We start from the raw sequence: 18,785 nt of genomic DNA, 5'->3' as shown, positions 1-18,785 counted from the left end.
ACATATGTGGAGTGGACTCTAGTGTGAGCCCCCCCCACCCCTTCAATTACAGGTTTGTTACAGAAGAGAACAAAAGTTGTACAAATGGTAAGTAAAGTACACGATTAAAGGACAGTAATATTAGTACAAGTTCTCGTTACATAAACCTTGGATGAAAATTAAGTTATTATACACTTATTTTAACAATAAAATGATCTCATTACTTATAACAATATATTCCTTGTAGTACGGAAAGCTATCATTTAGCTTAATATATGCTCCACATCAATGTAACAAACTTAATAGTTTTACAAAATCCTAGTCATGAAATTTGCCATAATTCTAGACAGCTATTTTGAATCATCTGTAAAGGTTTCTTAAGTTACAGTGATCCCATGATGTTTTGCAATATGGAAATCTAACTTTTCTCAATACCCTAGGTTCCTGGTAGCGGATACGTGTTTTGGGGCACTAGTTAATCATGGAGATGGCTTTGCGCCAACCTATAGCTGGTTGTGAATGAATATTCCCTCTTCTATTTCTTAACACCTTAACTGAATTATCAGTTGCAGACACTATACATGACGTTTTGTTTTGTATAACTATCAATCCAACAATACATAAATCGTTCAATTCCGGCCTTCTCTTAAATCTTACTCCTACTACTAAACATTATTCTACAAGTTCTGTTCCCACCTTTTCCATTTTATGTAATTTGCTACAACCCTTTCTGAAGGCCCCACTTCCAATACTCTTATCTCAATTGCAATATGCAATAGTTCAAATACAGTTGGTTTAGACTTTGATTTCCATTTTCTAGTAATTGCTTTTTGATAAGTCACCAGAAGCAAACTTAGCAAGGCTTTATGATGTCTAGGCAATTCAGATCCTGTACACAAGCTCAAAAATCATTTCCTTACTTACACCCATTTGCTCACCCAATATTTCCAAAACAGTAGTCTGTAGGGAATATTTAAAGTCTGCCAACTCATTACACTCCCAGAATATATGCTTTTAGTTGCATCTTTCTTCTCCATCATAACTCCAAAATTTGCCATTTACATGAAGAAAAATTCTTTGGATTCTGCTTTGGATATAAAAATGCCTATGCAAAACACTTCCAGACCAAAATTCCTAAATCTTCTATACTTTGTTGCATACTTCTACAAAAGGGCCTTACAGAAAAGTACAGTTTTGTACCTACCATAAATGTAGATGTTCGAAGATCCACATTGCTGCAGTCCTTACACTTGGGTAGTCCGCTGTCCTCGGTGGCCGAATATCAGACTGACATCAGGCATATCCTCAGTCTTTTCTTGCCCCAGATGTCAGAAGACCCTAAACAGAAAGGTCAAAACCAAAAGACAGCAAAAAACAACCAACCACACTTGCACTAATCCTATGAACAATATATACAATATCCACAATATTCACAACCCAAACCACACAACCGCCTCTAACAACAGAGGGCAAGGAGGAGGTATGGACTGCAGCAATGTGGATCTTGAACATCTACATTTATGGTAGGTACAAAACTGTACTATGTTCTTCATCTCACATTGCTGCAGTCCTTACACTTGGGTAGAATCCCAAAGCAGAGGTAAGGGAGGATGGCAAAACTATAAAGTAGTAGGAGCTGCCAAAATGCCCTGTAAAATAGCATTGGCAAACCCAGCCCTAGATTTAGAGTAAAGTGGAAGGTGGTAATGCTTAGAGAAAGTATGCACTGAACTCCAAGTAGCTGCCTCCAAAATATCTTTAGTTGCCACCCCCCTTAATTAAGCTGTAGAAGTGGCAGTAGCTCTAGTGGAATGAGGCCTAATCCCAGCTGGAATCTCCTTACCATGATGGGAATAACAGAAAGCAATGCAAAACACAATCCACTTAGAAATAGTTTGTTTTGACACAGGCTTGCCCTGAGAACCCAAAGCAAAAGAAACAAACAACTGCGGAGACTGCCTGAACCCTTTAGTTCTGCTCAAATAATATCGCAACTGCCTGTGTATATCCAAGGTGTGCAAAATCTTTTCCCCTTTATTTTGGGGTTTGCATAAAAGTAGGCAAATGAATAGTTTGGTTTAAAGCCACACTAGAAACCACTTTAGGCATAAAGGAAGGATTAGTCTATCCTTATGGAAAATTAAGAAAGGCTCAACTGCCATAAGGGCCTGTAATTCAGAAACCCTTCTACTTGAGGGTATGGCCAACAAAAAGCAGTCTTCCATGATAAATATTTCAACGTAGCTGCAGGCTCAAAGGTTGTAGAGTGAGTTTCTCCAACACAAAATTGAGATCCCAAGCAGGAGTAGGAGCTCTGGGGTCTTATATTCTTTGCCCTCTAAGGAATTGCTTAAACAAAGGATGAGAAAACAATGGTGGGTCACAGTCATAGTGGGCAGAAATTGCTGCAGCATGAATCTTAATAGAAGAGAAGGACAAACCTTTGTCCAGTAACTCAGCAAGATATTGAAGAGCCACACTTAAATTAGGCTTAGCAACATCAAATTCCTTTGCTGCACTCCAAAATAAAAATCTCTTCCATTTATCTGCGTATACTTTCCTTGTACTAGGCCTTCTGGCCTCCAAAATAACATTCAAAACTTGGCTGAGACCCTCAGGGTTTAAAACAGAATATGCCAGGCTGTTAGGTGAAGAGAGTGAAGTTTGACATTGAGTAAATGACTGTTCTCTTGAGACAGCAGGTGTGGAATCGAAGCAAAGGCCATGGAGGCTCCCAACGAGACTTCTCAGTAATGGGTACCAGTGCTGTCGAGGCCAATCTGGAGCTATTAGAATCATCTTTGGCTTGTCCTGTCTGACCTTTAGGAGTACCTTTGGGAGGAGAGGCAGAGGTGGAAAGGCATACACATGAAGATTGCTCCAATTGAAAGAAAGAGCATCCACTTTCCAAGCTGTGGGATGAAACCTTTTGTGCAAAACTTTGGCAGCTGGTAGTTTAGTGGAGAAGCGAATAGATCTATGTCTGGAGTTCCCCATGACACTGTCAATTTCTGAAATACATGAGGATCCAATTTCCGGGATCCATAATTAAATCTGCTCAACACATCTGCTAAGGAGTTCTGTGCTCAGAAACCTTGCCTGAAGATTGAGCTGTAAACTGAGAGCAGTCTCCCACAAAATCATTGCTTGTCTGCATAGAGGATAAGAATGTGTTCCCCCTTGCTTGTTGATGTACCACATGACAGTTGTGTTGTCTGTTAGAACCAACCCTTGCCCTGGAAGAAGTAATTCCTTGAAAGCTAATAATGCAAATTGGACTGCTAACATCTCCTTCAAGTTGATATGTAGATATTTCCACTTAGATGAGCTCCCCAAGCTTTGTCTGAGGCATCTGTCGTTAGAATCTGACTGTTTAGGTGACATTCCTGAGCCCACCACAAAAATTCTTTTTGAATGCAAGGTATTATCTGAATGACAATGTCCATATCTTGGCAGTGCTGTGTCCATACATTTTTGAGATACCATTGTAGCTTCCTCATATGCAGTTTGGCATTGGGAAGCACCAGAATACAAGATGCCATGAACCCCAAGGCTTTTACCAGAAAGGCTCATCCAGACTCTGCTACACTTTGCTGTGAAGGAAAGGTTAGTTTGCTGTTATTTTTTGTATTTCTGTGTTGTCTTTCTATATTTTGAATACTGTAGTTTGTTTTCTTTACCTTGTGTTTTGCTTGCATTCTGTTTAACAGCATATTAAAACTTCAAAAGAGACCACAGCTCTCTCTGTTCTGAGTCAGGCAGAATTTTTTCCCTCCCTCCCACCCATTTAAGTTGTCTTGTTAAATACCACTGTCTTTCTAGTTGCCCGCCTCTTATGTTAATCTGACCATATATCTCATTTCTCTCTACTTTCACTGGCTTATGTGAGTAATCACAAAACCATCACTTTTGAAATCCCACCCCTTCAATTATTTAAATTTATTGGCCATCCTACAGTATTTCATAGTACCAAAATACAAAAGTAACCACCCCTTTCAGTCCATCTTGCTGTTTTAAAAATAGTAACTCTCCACTAAACCTTAACTTTTTAAACAGGTAAAACTCAAGTTACCTACTTTCATATCTAACTTCTCTAGTGCACACTGCAGAGTGCATTCTTTTCAATCTTACCTTTAAGCATCCCTGTTACTAGCACTTTCTCTAATACCTAAAGATCATCTCTACTTGACTTCAAGTAGACTTTTCTCTATCTGTTAAACCTAGCACTTGTTCCTACAGTACTTATTACCTTGATACGGCACTCTTATAGATAGCACCCCAAAAGGCAAACCCCATTTCTCGGTCACGTCCCCGGAATCTCTTTTAAAGTTTTTTGTCTAGTCCTTCTAGCATGTCGAGGATCAGTTGCTAGTGTCCTCTCCTGCTCAGCTGGTGAACCTGGGAATATTGAGACAATGTTACAATTGCCTCATGTACACAGACAACCCTCTCCTCCTCCCACAAAACACAAATACATGCGAGATGCAACTATAAACTGGAGGCTGAGCTCTCTCAACATAGGACTGGCAAGACCAGTCGGGAGGAGAAGGTTACCACACACACTATAGACCCAGTCTCACATAGTACCATCACAACCTCAAATCATACACATAAACACACAAAGACATACTCATGGCTCTGATCAAAAATCTACCAAAACAGCAGAGGCCACCAAAGCAGACACCCAAACAACCACCACCTCAGAACACAACACCTGCAACACATAGACCTCACAGTCAGAGTGTCAAACAGTCACAGCCCTTAAGGCCAAACACAATGCCAGACACACTAGTCATTGGTGACTCCATAGTCAGACACACCGGCGGCCCGCCCACCAGGCTGAGTTAGGAGAAGGTCACAGTAAGCTGCCTGTCGGGCGCTAGAATCCGCCACATAGCCAAGCACTCAGGTCTCTCAACAGCAGGTACAAATATGACTCAGTTATTGTCCACGCTGGTGTAAACGACCTGAGACGTACCTCCTGGACTACATGAAAAGAGACATTGAGGAGCTCTCTGATTATGTAGCCCAGGCAGGTATGACCCTGACCTTGAGCAGTATCCTACCTTCACCAAGAATGATGCCACAATACAGAGATAAGATGATCAGCTTTAACAATTGGCTTAAACTCTGGTGTCATTCAAAGGGGATCCAATGTCTGTCTGCCTGGGATGACATGCTGGACGCTTGCACCTGTCACCCTGGGATTCGGATATTGGCAAAGGCTCTTGCCACCCCATAGTGCCTTTTAGGCAAGGCTCAAATTCTAAACCTACCACCCTAGAACACAAAAAGGAAAAACTAAGGGTAATGCTGCTCAATGCCAGAAGTCTAAATCTCAAAATGCAGGCCCTTCTCAGTATGGAGAACATCGATGTCTGTGCAGTGACAGAAACCTGGTTCAAGGCTCCTGAGAGCACCCCAGCACTATCAGGTTTTACCTCTTATCATGCTGCCGCCCCAAAATCCGGACAATACCAAGAAAGGAGGGGTATCCATATTCATCAAAGACACCCACACCTCAAGACTGGTGGCAACGATGCATGAGACCATCCAGGTGCAATTAACCATAGGCAAGACTGCTCTGCAAATTGTAGCATGTTACAGGCCACCCTCACAAACTCAGGAACCTCACATGGCCTTCCTGAAAACACTAGAGGGATAAATGTATCACCAAACACCATCATACTAGGTGACTTCAATTACCCTAATATAGACTGGGAACACTACTCAAGCCCAAACACCCTAGCCCAAAAGTTCCTGGAATTCATAAACTCAAATGCCATGGAACAACTAGTCACCATCCCACAAGAGGAGAAAACATACTTGATCTCATCATCACGAACATGGGAGCACAATGTTCAACACCGAAGTATACCCCTCACTGGTGAGATCAGATCACAAACTAATCTCGCTGGAGGTCCTCATCCCACCCCACCTGAAATAAAAAGACCACAGTAAAGAACTTGACTTCACACTTCTAAAGACTAGTGTGGTCTCCTTTAAGGCCCCGAGCTGACGGAAAACAGTACTCAAGCCGCTGAATCACTTACAAATGCCTTCTACCAGCACCTGCAGGACTGCATGGATAAGGCAATCCCAAGCAAAACAAAGACTCTTTGTACCAAAGGCAAGCATCCACTCTGGTGGACCCCAGCCATAAACAAACTCTACAACAAAAGGAGGAAGCTACTACAAGATAGAGCAAAATCCTTAAAAGGTAAGACACCCTTGATCACTATAAGTAAAAACTAAGAGCTCTCATAAAATCATCCAAAGCAAATTTTGAGAGAAAAATAGCTAAAGACTCAAAAGACAATCATAAGGCCTTCTTTAGCTATGTTAGAAACCTGGGAGGAAACTCCCAGATATGCTCAGAACTAGTTCATAATGATGTGAAGATTACTGATCCTACAGACATTGCCAACATACTGGCTGACAGGTTCAGTGCAAACTTCTCCCCTCCCCAAAGGAGAGATATCTATACCCCAAACATCTCCAACGCCCAAGTGAGAACTGCTCTCTCCAAAGCAAAAACACAGCATCCATGGGACCTGATGGTGTCCCGGCTGTGTGCTCCACGAACTCAACGAGAATTAAACCCACAGCTAGGACAGCTGTTTAATCATAGTCTTACCTCTGGATATGTACCCAGGGGTGGCGCACTGCAACTGTGGTCCCACTTCACAAAGGCGGTGCCTCCACCGACCCTGGAAATTACCGTCCCATTAGCTTGACAAGCCTTATCTGCAAAGCCATGGAGAGGATCATAATGGACCTCATAAATAAAGACATAGGGAATTTGCAGACTTTGGATCCATCCCAGTTTGGCTTTGTCAAAGGCAGATCATGCCTTCTAAACTTGGTTGACTTTTTGAAACAGTCACCAAAGCCATTGATGAGGAAAGGCAGTCCATACAGCCTACCTCGATCTGGCTAAGGCCTTTGATACAATAGGTATCATTGAAAAACTCATCAGCTTAAATGTTAACCCATACATCACAAGATGGGTTGCAAACTGGCTGAGTGACAGAACCCACAGGGTCAGAGTTGCTGGCGCCATGTCAGACTCAAAGCCTGTCACAAGTGGTGTACCACAGGGCTCAGTCCTGGGCCCACTCTTGTTTGGCATCTACTTTTCCAGTACAAGCAAACACAGGAGGGTTATGGCTGACAAAGTTTGCAGATGACTGCAAACTCCATAGTAGAAAACACATCTGACACAGATATCCTTCAGAAGGGTCTCACAGAAAGCGGATAACTGGTGCCAGAGCCATGGCCTAAAGTTAAATGCCAAAAATGCATAGTCATACAAACAAGGTTACCCTAGCTACCAAATAGGTGGCAATCCACTGAGTACAGAAGAAGTTATCAGGGACCTGGGGACCCAGGTTGATAGTAGTCTGTCATTCGACACCCATGTAGCTAAAGTAGTTAGGAAGACCTTCTACATTGCCCACCTTATCATGAAGGATTCTCATCTAGATCAAGGGAGGTCATAGTCTCCCTATACTCATCACTCATCAGACCAATGATTGAATACAATGCCCCATTCGGAATGTATCTGACCCGACACTTGCAGCAGCTGGAGAGGCCACAAAGTTCCTCACCAAAAGGATAAAGGGTCTCAAACATCTGTCCTATGCTGCCCGACTGAAAGAACTCCAGCTCTATTCAGTAAACACGCTCAGAGGTGACCTTTGCCTAACATACAAGGCCATGTCAAACCCAGATTTGATGAATATGCTTCACCTCAAAAATCTAGATCCGTCAGAGCCACAAGGCGGAGACTTAAACCTCGACACGGCTGTGTGGGGCGTGCTGGGAGGGATAGATTCATCACCCAAAGACTCCCTATGCTGTGAATAAAATCGGGTATATGTGAGGCAGAGCACCTCGCTGGCCTTGTTCAAGAGAAATCTTGACCAATGGATGGGAGATCGCAGATATACCCCAGGGATTACCTCAGTGTCACTGCTCAACAGAGGCACAGCAAAATAATGGGTATAGTTCCCCATACTAAAGGGGTGGCTTAAGCCACAAAACTATGGGCTAGGCTTGTAAATGCCCTCGGGCAGATAGCCTAGTATGAACCTATGAACCTATGAACCTATGAAGGACTGTCCTTGCAGTCAGCCTGGACTGATGAGACAAATGATGGAAGTAAAGGGAAAGATTCTTTTGTTTGTCCGGGGTCAAAAAGGCCATCTGGGACGCTGTATTCAGTCTCACACCCAGAAAGCACATGTCCTGAGAGGGTACTAGACTGGACTTTATTTCGTTCACAGAATACCCCAGGCATCTTAGCACTGCTATCACATATTGCAAATGATGAAGAAGCTCGTCCCTTCCTTTGGCCAGAATCAGGCAATCGTCCAAATAAGGATAGATCTGTATTCCTTTTAGCCTGAAGAAAGCTATCACTGGAGCCAGAACCTTTGTGAACACTCTGGCAGTAGATAAGCCAAAGGGCAATGCAGAGAACTGATAATGAGAAGTCCCAGCTCGATACTTCCTGCAACTTAGCCTGATAGGAACATGAAGGTAAGCCTCCTTGAGATCCAGAGTCACCATCCAATGATCTTTGCCCAGCAGAGGTAAAAGCTGTTGTAACGTCAACATTTTGAACTTGGGAATGTCCAGATAAAAGTGTTGAGGATAGATAAATCCAAAATTGGTCTCCACGTGTTCCCCTTCTTTGGTACTAGGAACAGGCGAGAATAAAATCCTAGGCCTACTTCTGGCAGAGGGACCGGCTGTATGGCCCCTATTTGCAGCAGCAGAGAAATTTGTTTGTGAGCCTCTATTCTTTGCTGAGGAGGAACGTCTGGCATGCCTTTGAAAGGAGGCAAGGTATGGAAATAAAACCTGTAACCTTGGTGTATAATATCCAATACCCATCTGTCCTGGGTAATTAAACTCCAATTTTCTTTGAAGAGTGCCAACCTTCCTCCCAAAGGTGCTGCCAGACAAGAAGGCTCTGGCAGCTGAAAAAGAAGGTCATTGGGAGTGTTTGCGAAAGTGCTGGCCCCTGCCCTCACCAGACTGTGCAGGTGAACTCCCTGTTCTAGGTCTGAAAGAGCCCTGAGCTCTACCCCTCCCGTCTGGATCTTCCCCTAGACTGTGAGTCATAAGAACCCTTAGCAGGCCAATTCCTACTAAACTTCGAGGCTGAACTTGCAAAAATCTTTAACAGTCTGCATAGACTTAGCCTTGTCTTCCATTTTCTTTAAAACTGCCTCCACAGGTGAACCAAACAATACATCAGACTGTAAAGGAGCATCTAAAATCCTTGTCTTAACATGGTCAGATAAGTTCTGATCCCTCAGCCAGGCGTGCCTGCGAAGAACTGACCCAGTGGCAGCCACCCTAGGCGAGGCCTGTACAGCATCAAATCCACATTGTAAAGAATGCTTACCCACCTGTTCAGAAACATGTACCAAATCTTGTAATTCTTTACACTCAATGCCTTCCGCCAGAGCATCCACCTTAGACTTCAATTGAGAAAGAAGATAGTTTTGATATTTCAACATGTGAAACTGGCAATTCAAAGCCCTCATAGCTAAGGTGGAAGAAGTATAGACTTTCTTTCCCCATCTATCCAAAGCTCTGGCCTCTTTATCTGGAGGAACTTTTTACCACAGAGGCCTTGACACCCTTAGGTCCCTGACTAACTGTTTCTGGGTCCGCCCTAGGACTCTTATACAGATATTTATGAGCTTCAGGCACCCTGTAATACCTGTCCGGTTTAACAGGAGCAGGAGGCAAAGAATCAGGATTAAGTGAAGCCTCTGCAAACACATCTTCCACAACATCCAGAACAGGTGGTATAGCCAAAGGCCTATGCTGGGGTAAAAGCAAAATTCCCTAAGCCTTTTCCTGGAATCAGAGAAGTCCTGACCTTCCCACTTAAAATGTTCCCTCATGGAATGAAGAGTCTCTGAAAAAGAAAAATCCTCTGGAGGAGAAGCAGAAGGAGTAGAATCATCCACATCAGAATCAGAATAAGGAGAATACTCCTGCAAGTCTTCAGCCAAGACTCTGAAACATCGAAACCTGCTCAAAACTCCCCAACTCTGGTTCCACCCTAGGCCTCTTATCAGGAGGGGGCAAAGAACCTCTAATCAAAGTAATTAAATCTTCTGCCATTTTGAGCATGTGCTTCTTGGGCACAGATCCTGAAGAACTAGGAGTGACACCAACAGAAGCTAAACCTGGCCTGCCTCTGGGAGAAGCCTTGGAAACAGAAGGAGAGGGCCTAACCACCCTAGGAAGGGACCTTCAGCCTGACCTGCCTCCTGAGAGGCCACATCCTGCAAAAGCAAAGTCTCCCCTGGGACTCCAGAGAAGCCTACCACGGTTCCACGAAGCCTCTAAGAACCCGACTCTTCCTGCCTGGGTTTAGCTGCTTTGTCTTTCATCCGACGGCATATTGTAATTGCACCGCTCAAGACCAACCTGGCACAATCATTAAACCTAGCACAAAGCGACACCCAACAACGCCGTGTCAGGCCCCAAACAAGGAATACACAAAGTATGATAATCTCTATCTGTTTCCCACAAGAAATACAGTTATTCACTTTTTCTGACATCCGGTAAACCACTGAGGCAAGAAAAAACTAAAATATTCTCCAACGGGGTACTTAGGCAACTTTGACTCGGACTGAAACTAAATTTCAGAGCTTCTGCATCGGACCATGCGGCAAAAAGACTGAGGATATGACGCCGGTCATGCGCATTTGTACCCTGACGTCCTGATGTCAGTCTTAAGCGCCTTGACCGACGTCAGCCTAATACTTTGATATTCGGGCCGACCGAGGACAGCGGACTACCCAAGTGTAAGGACTGCAGCAATGTGAGATGAAGAACATCAGATGCTTGGTGCCAGAGCCATGGGCTCAAGCTCAATGCCAAGAAATGTATTGTTATCCCCTTTGGGAAAAAACATGTATCCATGAATTACCATATAGGTGGCAGTACAATAAACACAGAAAGTGTGATAAGAGACTTAGGGACACAGGTGGACAGTGGTCTCACCTTCGATAACCACATCGTCACAACAGTCAGGAAATCCTTCTATGTGGCACACCTCATCACGAAGGGCTTTTCATCCAGAAAAAAGGAGGTCATTGTCCCACTGTACTCATCCCTCATTAGACCCATTATAGAATATAACGCCCCATTTGGTATGTACCTCTCAAGACATCTGCAACAACTGGAAAGGCCTCAGAAATACCTCACTAAAAGAATCACAGGCCTAAAGCAGATGCCCTACACTGACCGCCATTAAAAACTCCAGCTATACTCTGTCGCATATAGTCTACTCAGAGGCAATCTCTGCTTAACATACAAGGCCATGTCAAACCCAGAGCTGTTGGACATGCTACACTTAAAGAAATCCCAATCCCTCAGAGCTACACGCTCCAGGGATCTAAACCTTGTCATCACAATAAACAAAACATGCTGGAGGGATAGGTTCCTGACCCAGAGACTCCCCAGACTCTGGAATAGATTGCCCATACATGTCAAGCAGAGTGCCTCTTTGGACCTCTTCAAGAGGAACCTTGACGATTGGATGGGAGAAAGGAAATTCACCCCAGGGATCACGTCAGTCACCCTGCTAGACAGGGGTCCAGGAAAGTAAATAATGTGGGAAGAAATAGCCAGGGAATTGTTATGGCTAGGCTTGTATAGGCCCTAGGGCTGATAGCCTAGTACCAACCTATGAACTTGAGAGCCTTACATATGTGTCCTCACATTGTTTCCTTGTGAACTGCTTACCCAAACTTTCTTCCCAATCTTTTCCAACCTCTTTTGATCAATTCCTCTAGTTATCATGCAATATTTTACATACCCTACTAATTATCCCTTTAACAGCAGCTTCTGTTCTAGATTCAACCAAAAACTCTGCCAGAGCATGTCTTTCACACAGGATTCCCCTACCCCTTTCTATTTGCCTATAATTGGATATCAATAACTGATGAAGGCAGTCTCTAGCCTGCAGCCCAAATGTCTTCTTGGCCTCTTCCCATTCCATTACCATTCCCTCTCTAGTTATTTGCTTCGAATACCCTGGTTCCTTTGCCATTTTTTCCAGCAAATTCCAGCCTCCTCTTGCCTATTTTCTGTACCCCTAATTGAAGTAATCCCTAACAACAAAATCTCCTTTCTCTGTTCTCATGTTTGCCCAGTTCCCATCATTCATAAAGTAGGAGAATATATTGTATTTGCCACTTTTTTAATTTCTCCAAGCCTTTTGAGTTTCCAATACCATGATGAGAAGGGACCCCCATTCATAAGTCAAAGTATGATTGGCGTCCATGAAATTAGTATTGTTTCAATCTTTGATGTTAGCCAGAAATGCTTTTCGCAGTACCCAGATTGTGCCCAGTAATGACTCCTACAATTCATATAGAGTTATATGTATCGGTAACGTATCTAAATCCGATTAAAAATTATTTTTTATAAGACCCTGTTGCTCCTACTACTACTGGAACTGTATGGGAATCTTTCTTCAACACTACCCTCGTTTCTGCCTGTAAATCCTGGTATTTTATGACTTTGTCTCTCGCTAAGACACTAATTACTGGGTGCAGCTATTTGAAAGATCAATGCTACTTTTGTTTTCATGGACCACTATATCTGGTTTTCTCGCATCTATTGTTTGAACTGCTGGTATGGATGAACCCTTGTGATATAAAATTCATAATTTTCTATGACCCTTTGTGGCTCTTGTTTCCAGTGTTTTAAGTTCCCTCAATATTATAATATTTGTACAATATCCACTGCAACAGTCTTGCCATATTATAATGCCTTTCAGTTTACAGTCCTTCTGCCATTAGTGCATCACAACCAGCAAGAAGATGTACAACTGTTTCCAATTCTGTTTACAAAACCTACATTTGTCTGTTTCTCCCACAAATTCAATAGACTTTGTAAACCAACGTGTACATAGCTCACTATCTTGGGCCGCCAATTTTAATCTTTCATCTTTTGGTTTAAATTCACCTCTCCTTAACCATTCCTGTGTTCAATCTTGATCAACATGAGGTTATACTATGAGTTTTCTATACTTGCAACTATATTTATGCATTTTCCACATTTCTTGCCTTCTCATCTGATCCTTCACCTTATATAGTCTTTCTTTTGTTTATTGGCACATTCAGTTGCTGCCTAATTTTTTTATCTACTTCTGGTTTGAGTTCCATTCCCACTTGACGTTGATATACTTCTTCAGGGAACAATAACTTGTCCTTTATCATAGTTTAACTGCAAAGTGGTTTGCCACTGTTTAATGTTTGCTGTAATGTAAATCTATCAGTGTAGGTTCTAGCTTAAACACTTTTAAGCACTCTTATCCATGAATGTGTGATACAGTCAAAAGCTTTTTTGTAGTCTATCCATGCCATACTTAGATTCTTCCCCTTTTTACTGTTCTCCATTATGACTTTAATAACAAATGATTTGTTGTTCCATATGACTTTCTTTTATTACCCTTTTGTTCTACTGCCATGACTGAGTTTTCTTCTAAAATTACTATAAACTCCAGGCTATATAGTTTATATGTTGTCAAAGAGCAAGTTAACTGGTTTATAGTTTTTAGGATAACTTGCAGGTTCACTCAAGTAGGAGTATTGTTTTTCTTGTTAACCAGGCTGGTGTCTGTTCAGGGTGCACATATAAATAGTTTTTACTCCTGGCTAAATCTTCATGTAAAGATGTTAATACTTTTAGCCAGAAGTTAGGTACTCTGGGCCAGGAGCTTTTTTTTTTTTTTTTTTAACTTTGTCTCTGGCCGTTATTTCATCCCATTTCTTATCCTGTACATTTGAACTTCTTATTTTTTTCATTTACTTCTATCCAGTTAGCATCTCTGTTATGTTCCACAGGATCTCCAGAGATATTTCTCCAAAACATATCTATTTATTTTTTGTTTGGTGGGGTTTCATTTCCCTATAAAACTTTTTTGGGTCATCAACAAATTGTTTATTTTGTACTTTTCCTTTATATTTATCTGACTATCTTACAAGTTTTTCTGCCTGTGCTGATATTTTCAGTTTATTTGCAATAGTGCACAATAGAGTCTGATCTGTTCTGATCCTGTGTATTGCTTTTATGACATCTATCTTTCTAAGTATTTTTATTCATCTATTTCCTCTTCTATACTCTTCTAACAGTTACACTTCTTGTCTTAATTGCTTTACAGTTTTCTCTATTCAATACTTCCATGATGGCATTCGACTTCTCCCCTTCCTTTCCCATACTACCCTGTTTGCCATTATTTTCACTGCAAAAGAATACATCTCATTTACTTCTGTTATATTGCATGAATCTATGAACAGTCAATTAGTGTGTTCATTTGTTATATCAAACTTCTAACTTTTTGGGTTTTACTGACCTCAGTCTTTCTTTCATTCATCTTAATACATCTGTCCATCTCTAATAAAATCAAGCAACTCTTCTCCTACATCATGGCCTTCTAAAGTAAGGGCACATTCTTGCAGGCATTCTATAGAAAGTTCCAAAGCATTTTCCTGTGCCACATTATCTTCAGTTTCATCCTCTGTCATCAGTTACTCTTTCATATGGGAACTCACTGGCCTATCACTCCACAACAGTGACTGTGTCAGAGTTGCCACGGGTTCCTGTTCCTCCCCTTGCAGTGCAACTCCAACGGAACGTTGGTACTGGTTTCCTATGGAAGGCTCCAATGTATCTTCACATGGCAACTGATTAGAGGTTTCCCACTCCACTGGTTTCTCCTTAATTTGGGGATCCATTGCTCTATCCTTCTGTGGTGTTTTCAGAGTTAAATTTTCTACACTAAATCCTTCACTTTGCAGGTACTCCACAACTACAGTTTCTATTTAACATCTCCATCACTAATCCTTTTCTGCTTTTCCTCTGTTTTCTTATTTTTGTCCAGATGCCTTTGCCTGTATTTCTCTTCAAATATCTTTGGTGCTATTCTTTTGGTATTGATTAGTTTTGCCTTATCCTTTGCATAAATATTATATTAATTGTCTTTCTTTCCCATGCCCATATTTCTTCTTCAGATGTCTCCTGATCTTCCTGTTTCTCTTTACTCTGGAGACTCGTTCCATCATGCTGTGATGTAACGTGTGTAAGACTTTCTATACTAAATCTTTCACTTTGCAAGTACTCCATAACTTCAACTTCCGTTTTTTTTTTTTTTAACATCTACTTTGCTAATCTTCTGTTCTAACGTCCCTATTTTTTATCTTATTTTTTTACTGGGAAATGTTCCCTATTTGGATGCCTTTGCCTGTATTTCTCTTTGAATATCTTTCAGGCTGCCTTTTTGTACAGATTAATTTGGCTTTCCCCTTTGCATAAATATTGCACCATATCAGATGCCCCTTTCTTTCCCATGTCCAAATTTCTTTTTATACCTTTCAAAAGTATGACTGTTATTCTCCTTAAGGATCTGCATCGAAAATAACACACTCCTTATTTCATGACCCCCCCCATTTCATTATTACCCTTTTCCATTGTGCTATGTACATGAGCCTTAAATGTGTAGCGCTAAAATATCAATTCCTAAACCACTGTCTGTTGGGAGGATCAACTTATCTCACTTAACCCCTGTGCTCTCTTACTCTGCCACAAACTCCTTCAACTCTTTATTAATTACTGTCCATAACTTTTCCTCTGGTTAATAGTTAAGGTCTTCACCTCATAAACAAGGAACAGGGTCTGATTCTGACCTCTGGATATTGGCTAGGCTTACAATGGTCCTTCAGGACAGTTAGTCAACTATTCATCTGTGAACCTGTGCGGCATAAATATGCCTGATCTATATATGATACTGAAGAGACTAAAAACATTTTCACTGCTTGTATCTTATTATCCATAAAAAAACAGCTTTTTGTTTCTCAGTTTTTGTATTACCTCTTGTTTAGTCTCTTCCCACATATCTTTAGCTGCCATAACAGAATCCTTATTAATCCATACTCCTAAATACTTTAGTTTATCATGTCACCATTAATAAGGGTATTGCTGGACAAATTCATGTGTGGGTACCTAGTTTACAGCTATAACCTTTGGTTTTACCATAATTAATTTTTTATCCGGAAATGACTTGAAGTTGTCTCAAGGTTTTCCACAGCACTGAGATGTCCTTTTCTGGTTTTATCAGGTACAAAAAAATCCCATCTGCAAATAAAGCCAACTTTTCTTGATTACCACACCAATTATATCCTTGAACTTCAGAGCCCCTCGTTTTCTTTGCAAATGGCTCTAAATATAAAGCAAATAAAAGAGGGGGTGAGGACACCCCTGCCTGGTTCCTCTAGTCAGACACAACTTGTCAGAGAGGAAACCTTGCTTTTTAATTTTTGCCTCCGATCCCTCATATATTCTTCTATTTAACATTATTATTAATAGAGGAATGCAATTGCTTCCATTGCCTACTCATAAAATCCCAGCTTACTCTGTCAAATGCTTTCTCTGCATCAAGACCCACCAACAACAGCAGTATTTTCTTACATTCAGCTTCCCCCTGTATATTCCGTGTTCTGTTACTGTTGTCAAATGTTTGTCTCCCCTCCACAAAACCAAAATGAAGCATACCAATCAATTTTGGCAACATCTTTACTATTCTTTTAGGTAGTCTACCCATAACCACATTATACACAAGGTACTGAAATGAACCTATAGGACGCTGGATCTGATAGGTATTTACCATCTTTAGGTATTGCAGTCACAACAGCTTTCTTCCCAGATGTTGGTGCTTCCCCCTCCTTTTAAAATCCTGTTGAACAAAAACCTTTCAGACCTTTTCACTTTCTTCCCTCCTATAGCTTCCAAACGTCTACATGAATACCATTGATTCTTGAAGACTTTTTTGCAGACTGACTGTGCATTACAATTTTTGTCTCATCTCCTCCTATCGTAACTGTTAAAACTGTTGAGCGACATCTACCTCTAAACCTTGCCATACTTAAGTGTGCCATAAATATTTCAATTTGTGCTCTTTCTTATTTTCTACATTTTTCTGCTTTATACAAATTTTCATAAAATTTCCAAAATATCGCTAACACCTCTACAAGATTTTTTTTTTTTTTTTTTTGATACAAGCTCGGCAACAACCCTTTCTACTTTCTGTTGCTCAAGTCGTGCTAAAAGACTTTGTCCTCTGGAGGTATTATCAAAACAACTGCTTAACAGCAATCTTTCTAAACTCATGCATATTATCCAACTATTCCCTTATTTTCATTATCACTCTGCAGTTATACCTTTTTTCTTTGAAATTCCATTTCTTCACAATACTTGAACTTTTGTCAGCCCACCTAAATAATTCCTGTTACTTGACCATATCTCTCCCTATTTCTGCCCTACTTTAAAAATCCACTTTCATTTTATCCACACTCACTAGATACAACTTCTGAGGAAATGTCAGTCTTACCCAATAACCCATTTCTTAAATTCCCCTCTTTTTAACAGGTACGTGGAGAATCACCAGTGTCTCTTCACTTCATTACCCTGCATTTTTATCTTGGTTGTTACTGGTGCATGATCTGAAATTGTTACTAGATGCATGTTGAAGCTTTCAATTAAATGCAAATGCTCCTGTGAAATATAACTGCTGTTTATTCTCCAAGCTACAATACTTGGGCTAGACTAATGTAAATACTCTCTGATTTCCTACTACTGCGTTCACATCTTCTATACCAAATACTTTTATGAATTTGTTCAGAAATGTACCCTCTTGTTACATTTTCCCTTCTAGGTCCCCCAGTTACATCCTCACTGCTGCAAATCAAGCTCCAATCCCACTTATAAGTAATATTCCCTGCTGAAAGCCAATTCATTCTTCCAAAATTTTCTTAAGCTCCTTAACAGCAGTTTTAGTTACATGCCTGTGTTATTCTCTTCCATTGCTAGTAGCCTCTTGCTATCACAAATCTACCATTACAATCTTGTTTTCCTCTTCTTCTCTCCCTACTAAAGCTCCTCTAGTGGTAAGTGTAATTATTCCCCTTTTCATTTGTCCCTGATAATCTGCATAATATAGACCAGTTGGCATAAACGTTAAGGTCTTCGCCTCTCATGCACAAAGTACAATCTTTGATCCTGACTTCTGGCCAATGCCTGTTTGGAGTTTGCATGTTCTCCCTGTGTCTCTGTGGAGTTCCTCCCACTTTCAAAAAACATGCCAAGAGCTTTCATCTCAAACTCACCAATGAATGGAGCTGTGGGTAGCAGCACAGACTCTACAAGGTGCCCTATAAGGGAACAGTTGTACAGACCAAGCACTTTGGGCATCTAATATGGTATGCAGTATCCTCAAGATAGGAGAACACGTACCACAGACTGGGTGCCATGGCAAAGCTAGCCACTTGGCAGTGTAAATATAGCTCAAGGTGATTCGGACAGGTTTACTAATGATCTGCACTCTGCTTTTGTTAATATAATGTTATATTCTTACCTTTCTGTCTATACCTGTGCAGTCACTCGCATTTTAAAATATGGATAGTGTAGTCATTATGAGAAATTATTTCCACCTATTTCCAGCCTTTGTGTTACATGCATTCTGTAATGTTTAGCAGATTGATCCTTTATACAGTTATTTCATGTTACAGCCATTTGAACCTATGTCACATTTTACAAGACTTTGTTTTAATGAAAACCTTCAAACTAAAACAAACAAACCAGTGAAACACTCCATAACCTATTAACTTAAAAATAGACATAAAACTATGTACATTTGCAAATAATGAAGATTAACCCTGCTGATAGGAACAATTGTCCAAACAGAAATCTGCATACACAGGTCATTGCCT

The 18,785-nt window shown here is 41.0% G+C and overlaps 1 protein-coding gene across 1 annotated transcript in view; it reads right to left on the bottom strand.

Annotated features, from left to right (window-relative positions):
• LOC122814381 overlaps positions 1-18,785 on the bottom strand; it is a 498,155-nt gene that overhangs the window by 368,167 nt on the left and 111,203 nt on the right. The window lies entirely within an intron of this gene.

The sequence above is a fragment of the Protopterus annectens genome, chromosome 10.part0 (assembly GCF_019279795.1).
Source record: "Protopterus annectens isolate FY-2018-M chromosome 10.part0, PAN1.0, whole genome shotgun sequence".
Classification (NCBI taxonomy): Eukaryota; Metazoa; Chordata; order Ceratodontiformes; family Protopteridae; genus Protopterus; species Protopterus annectens.
The sequence above is the reverse complement of the archived record's forward strand: the minus strand, read 5'-3'. Positions and strand labels throughout refer to the sequence as shown.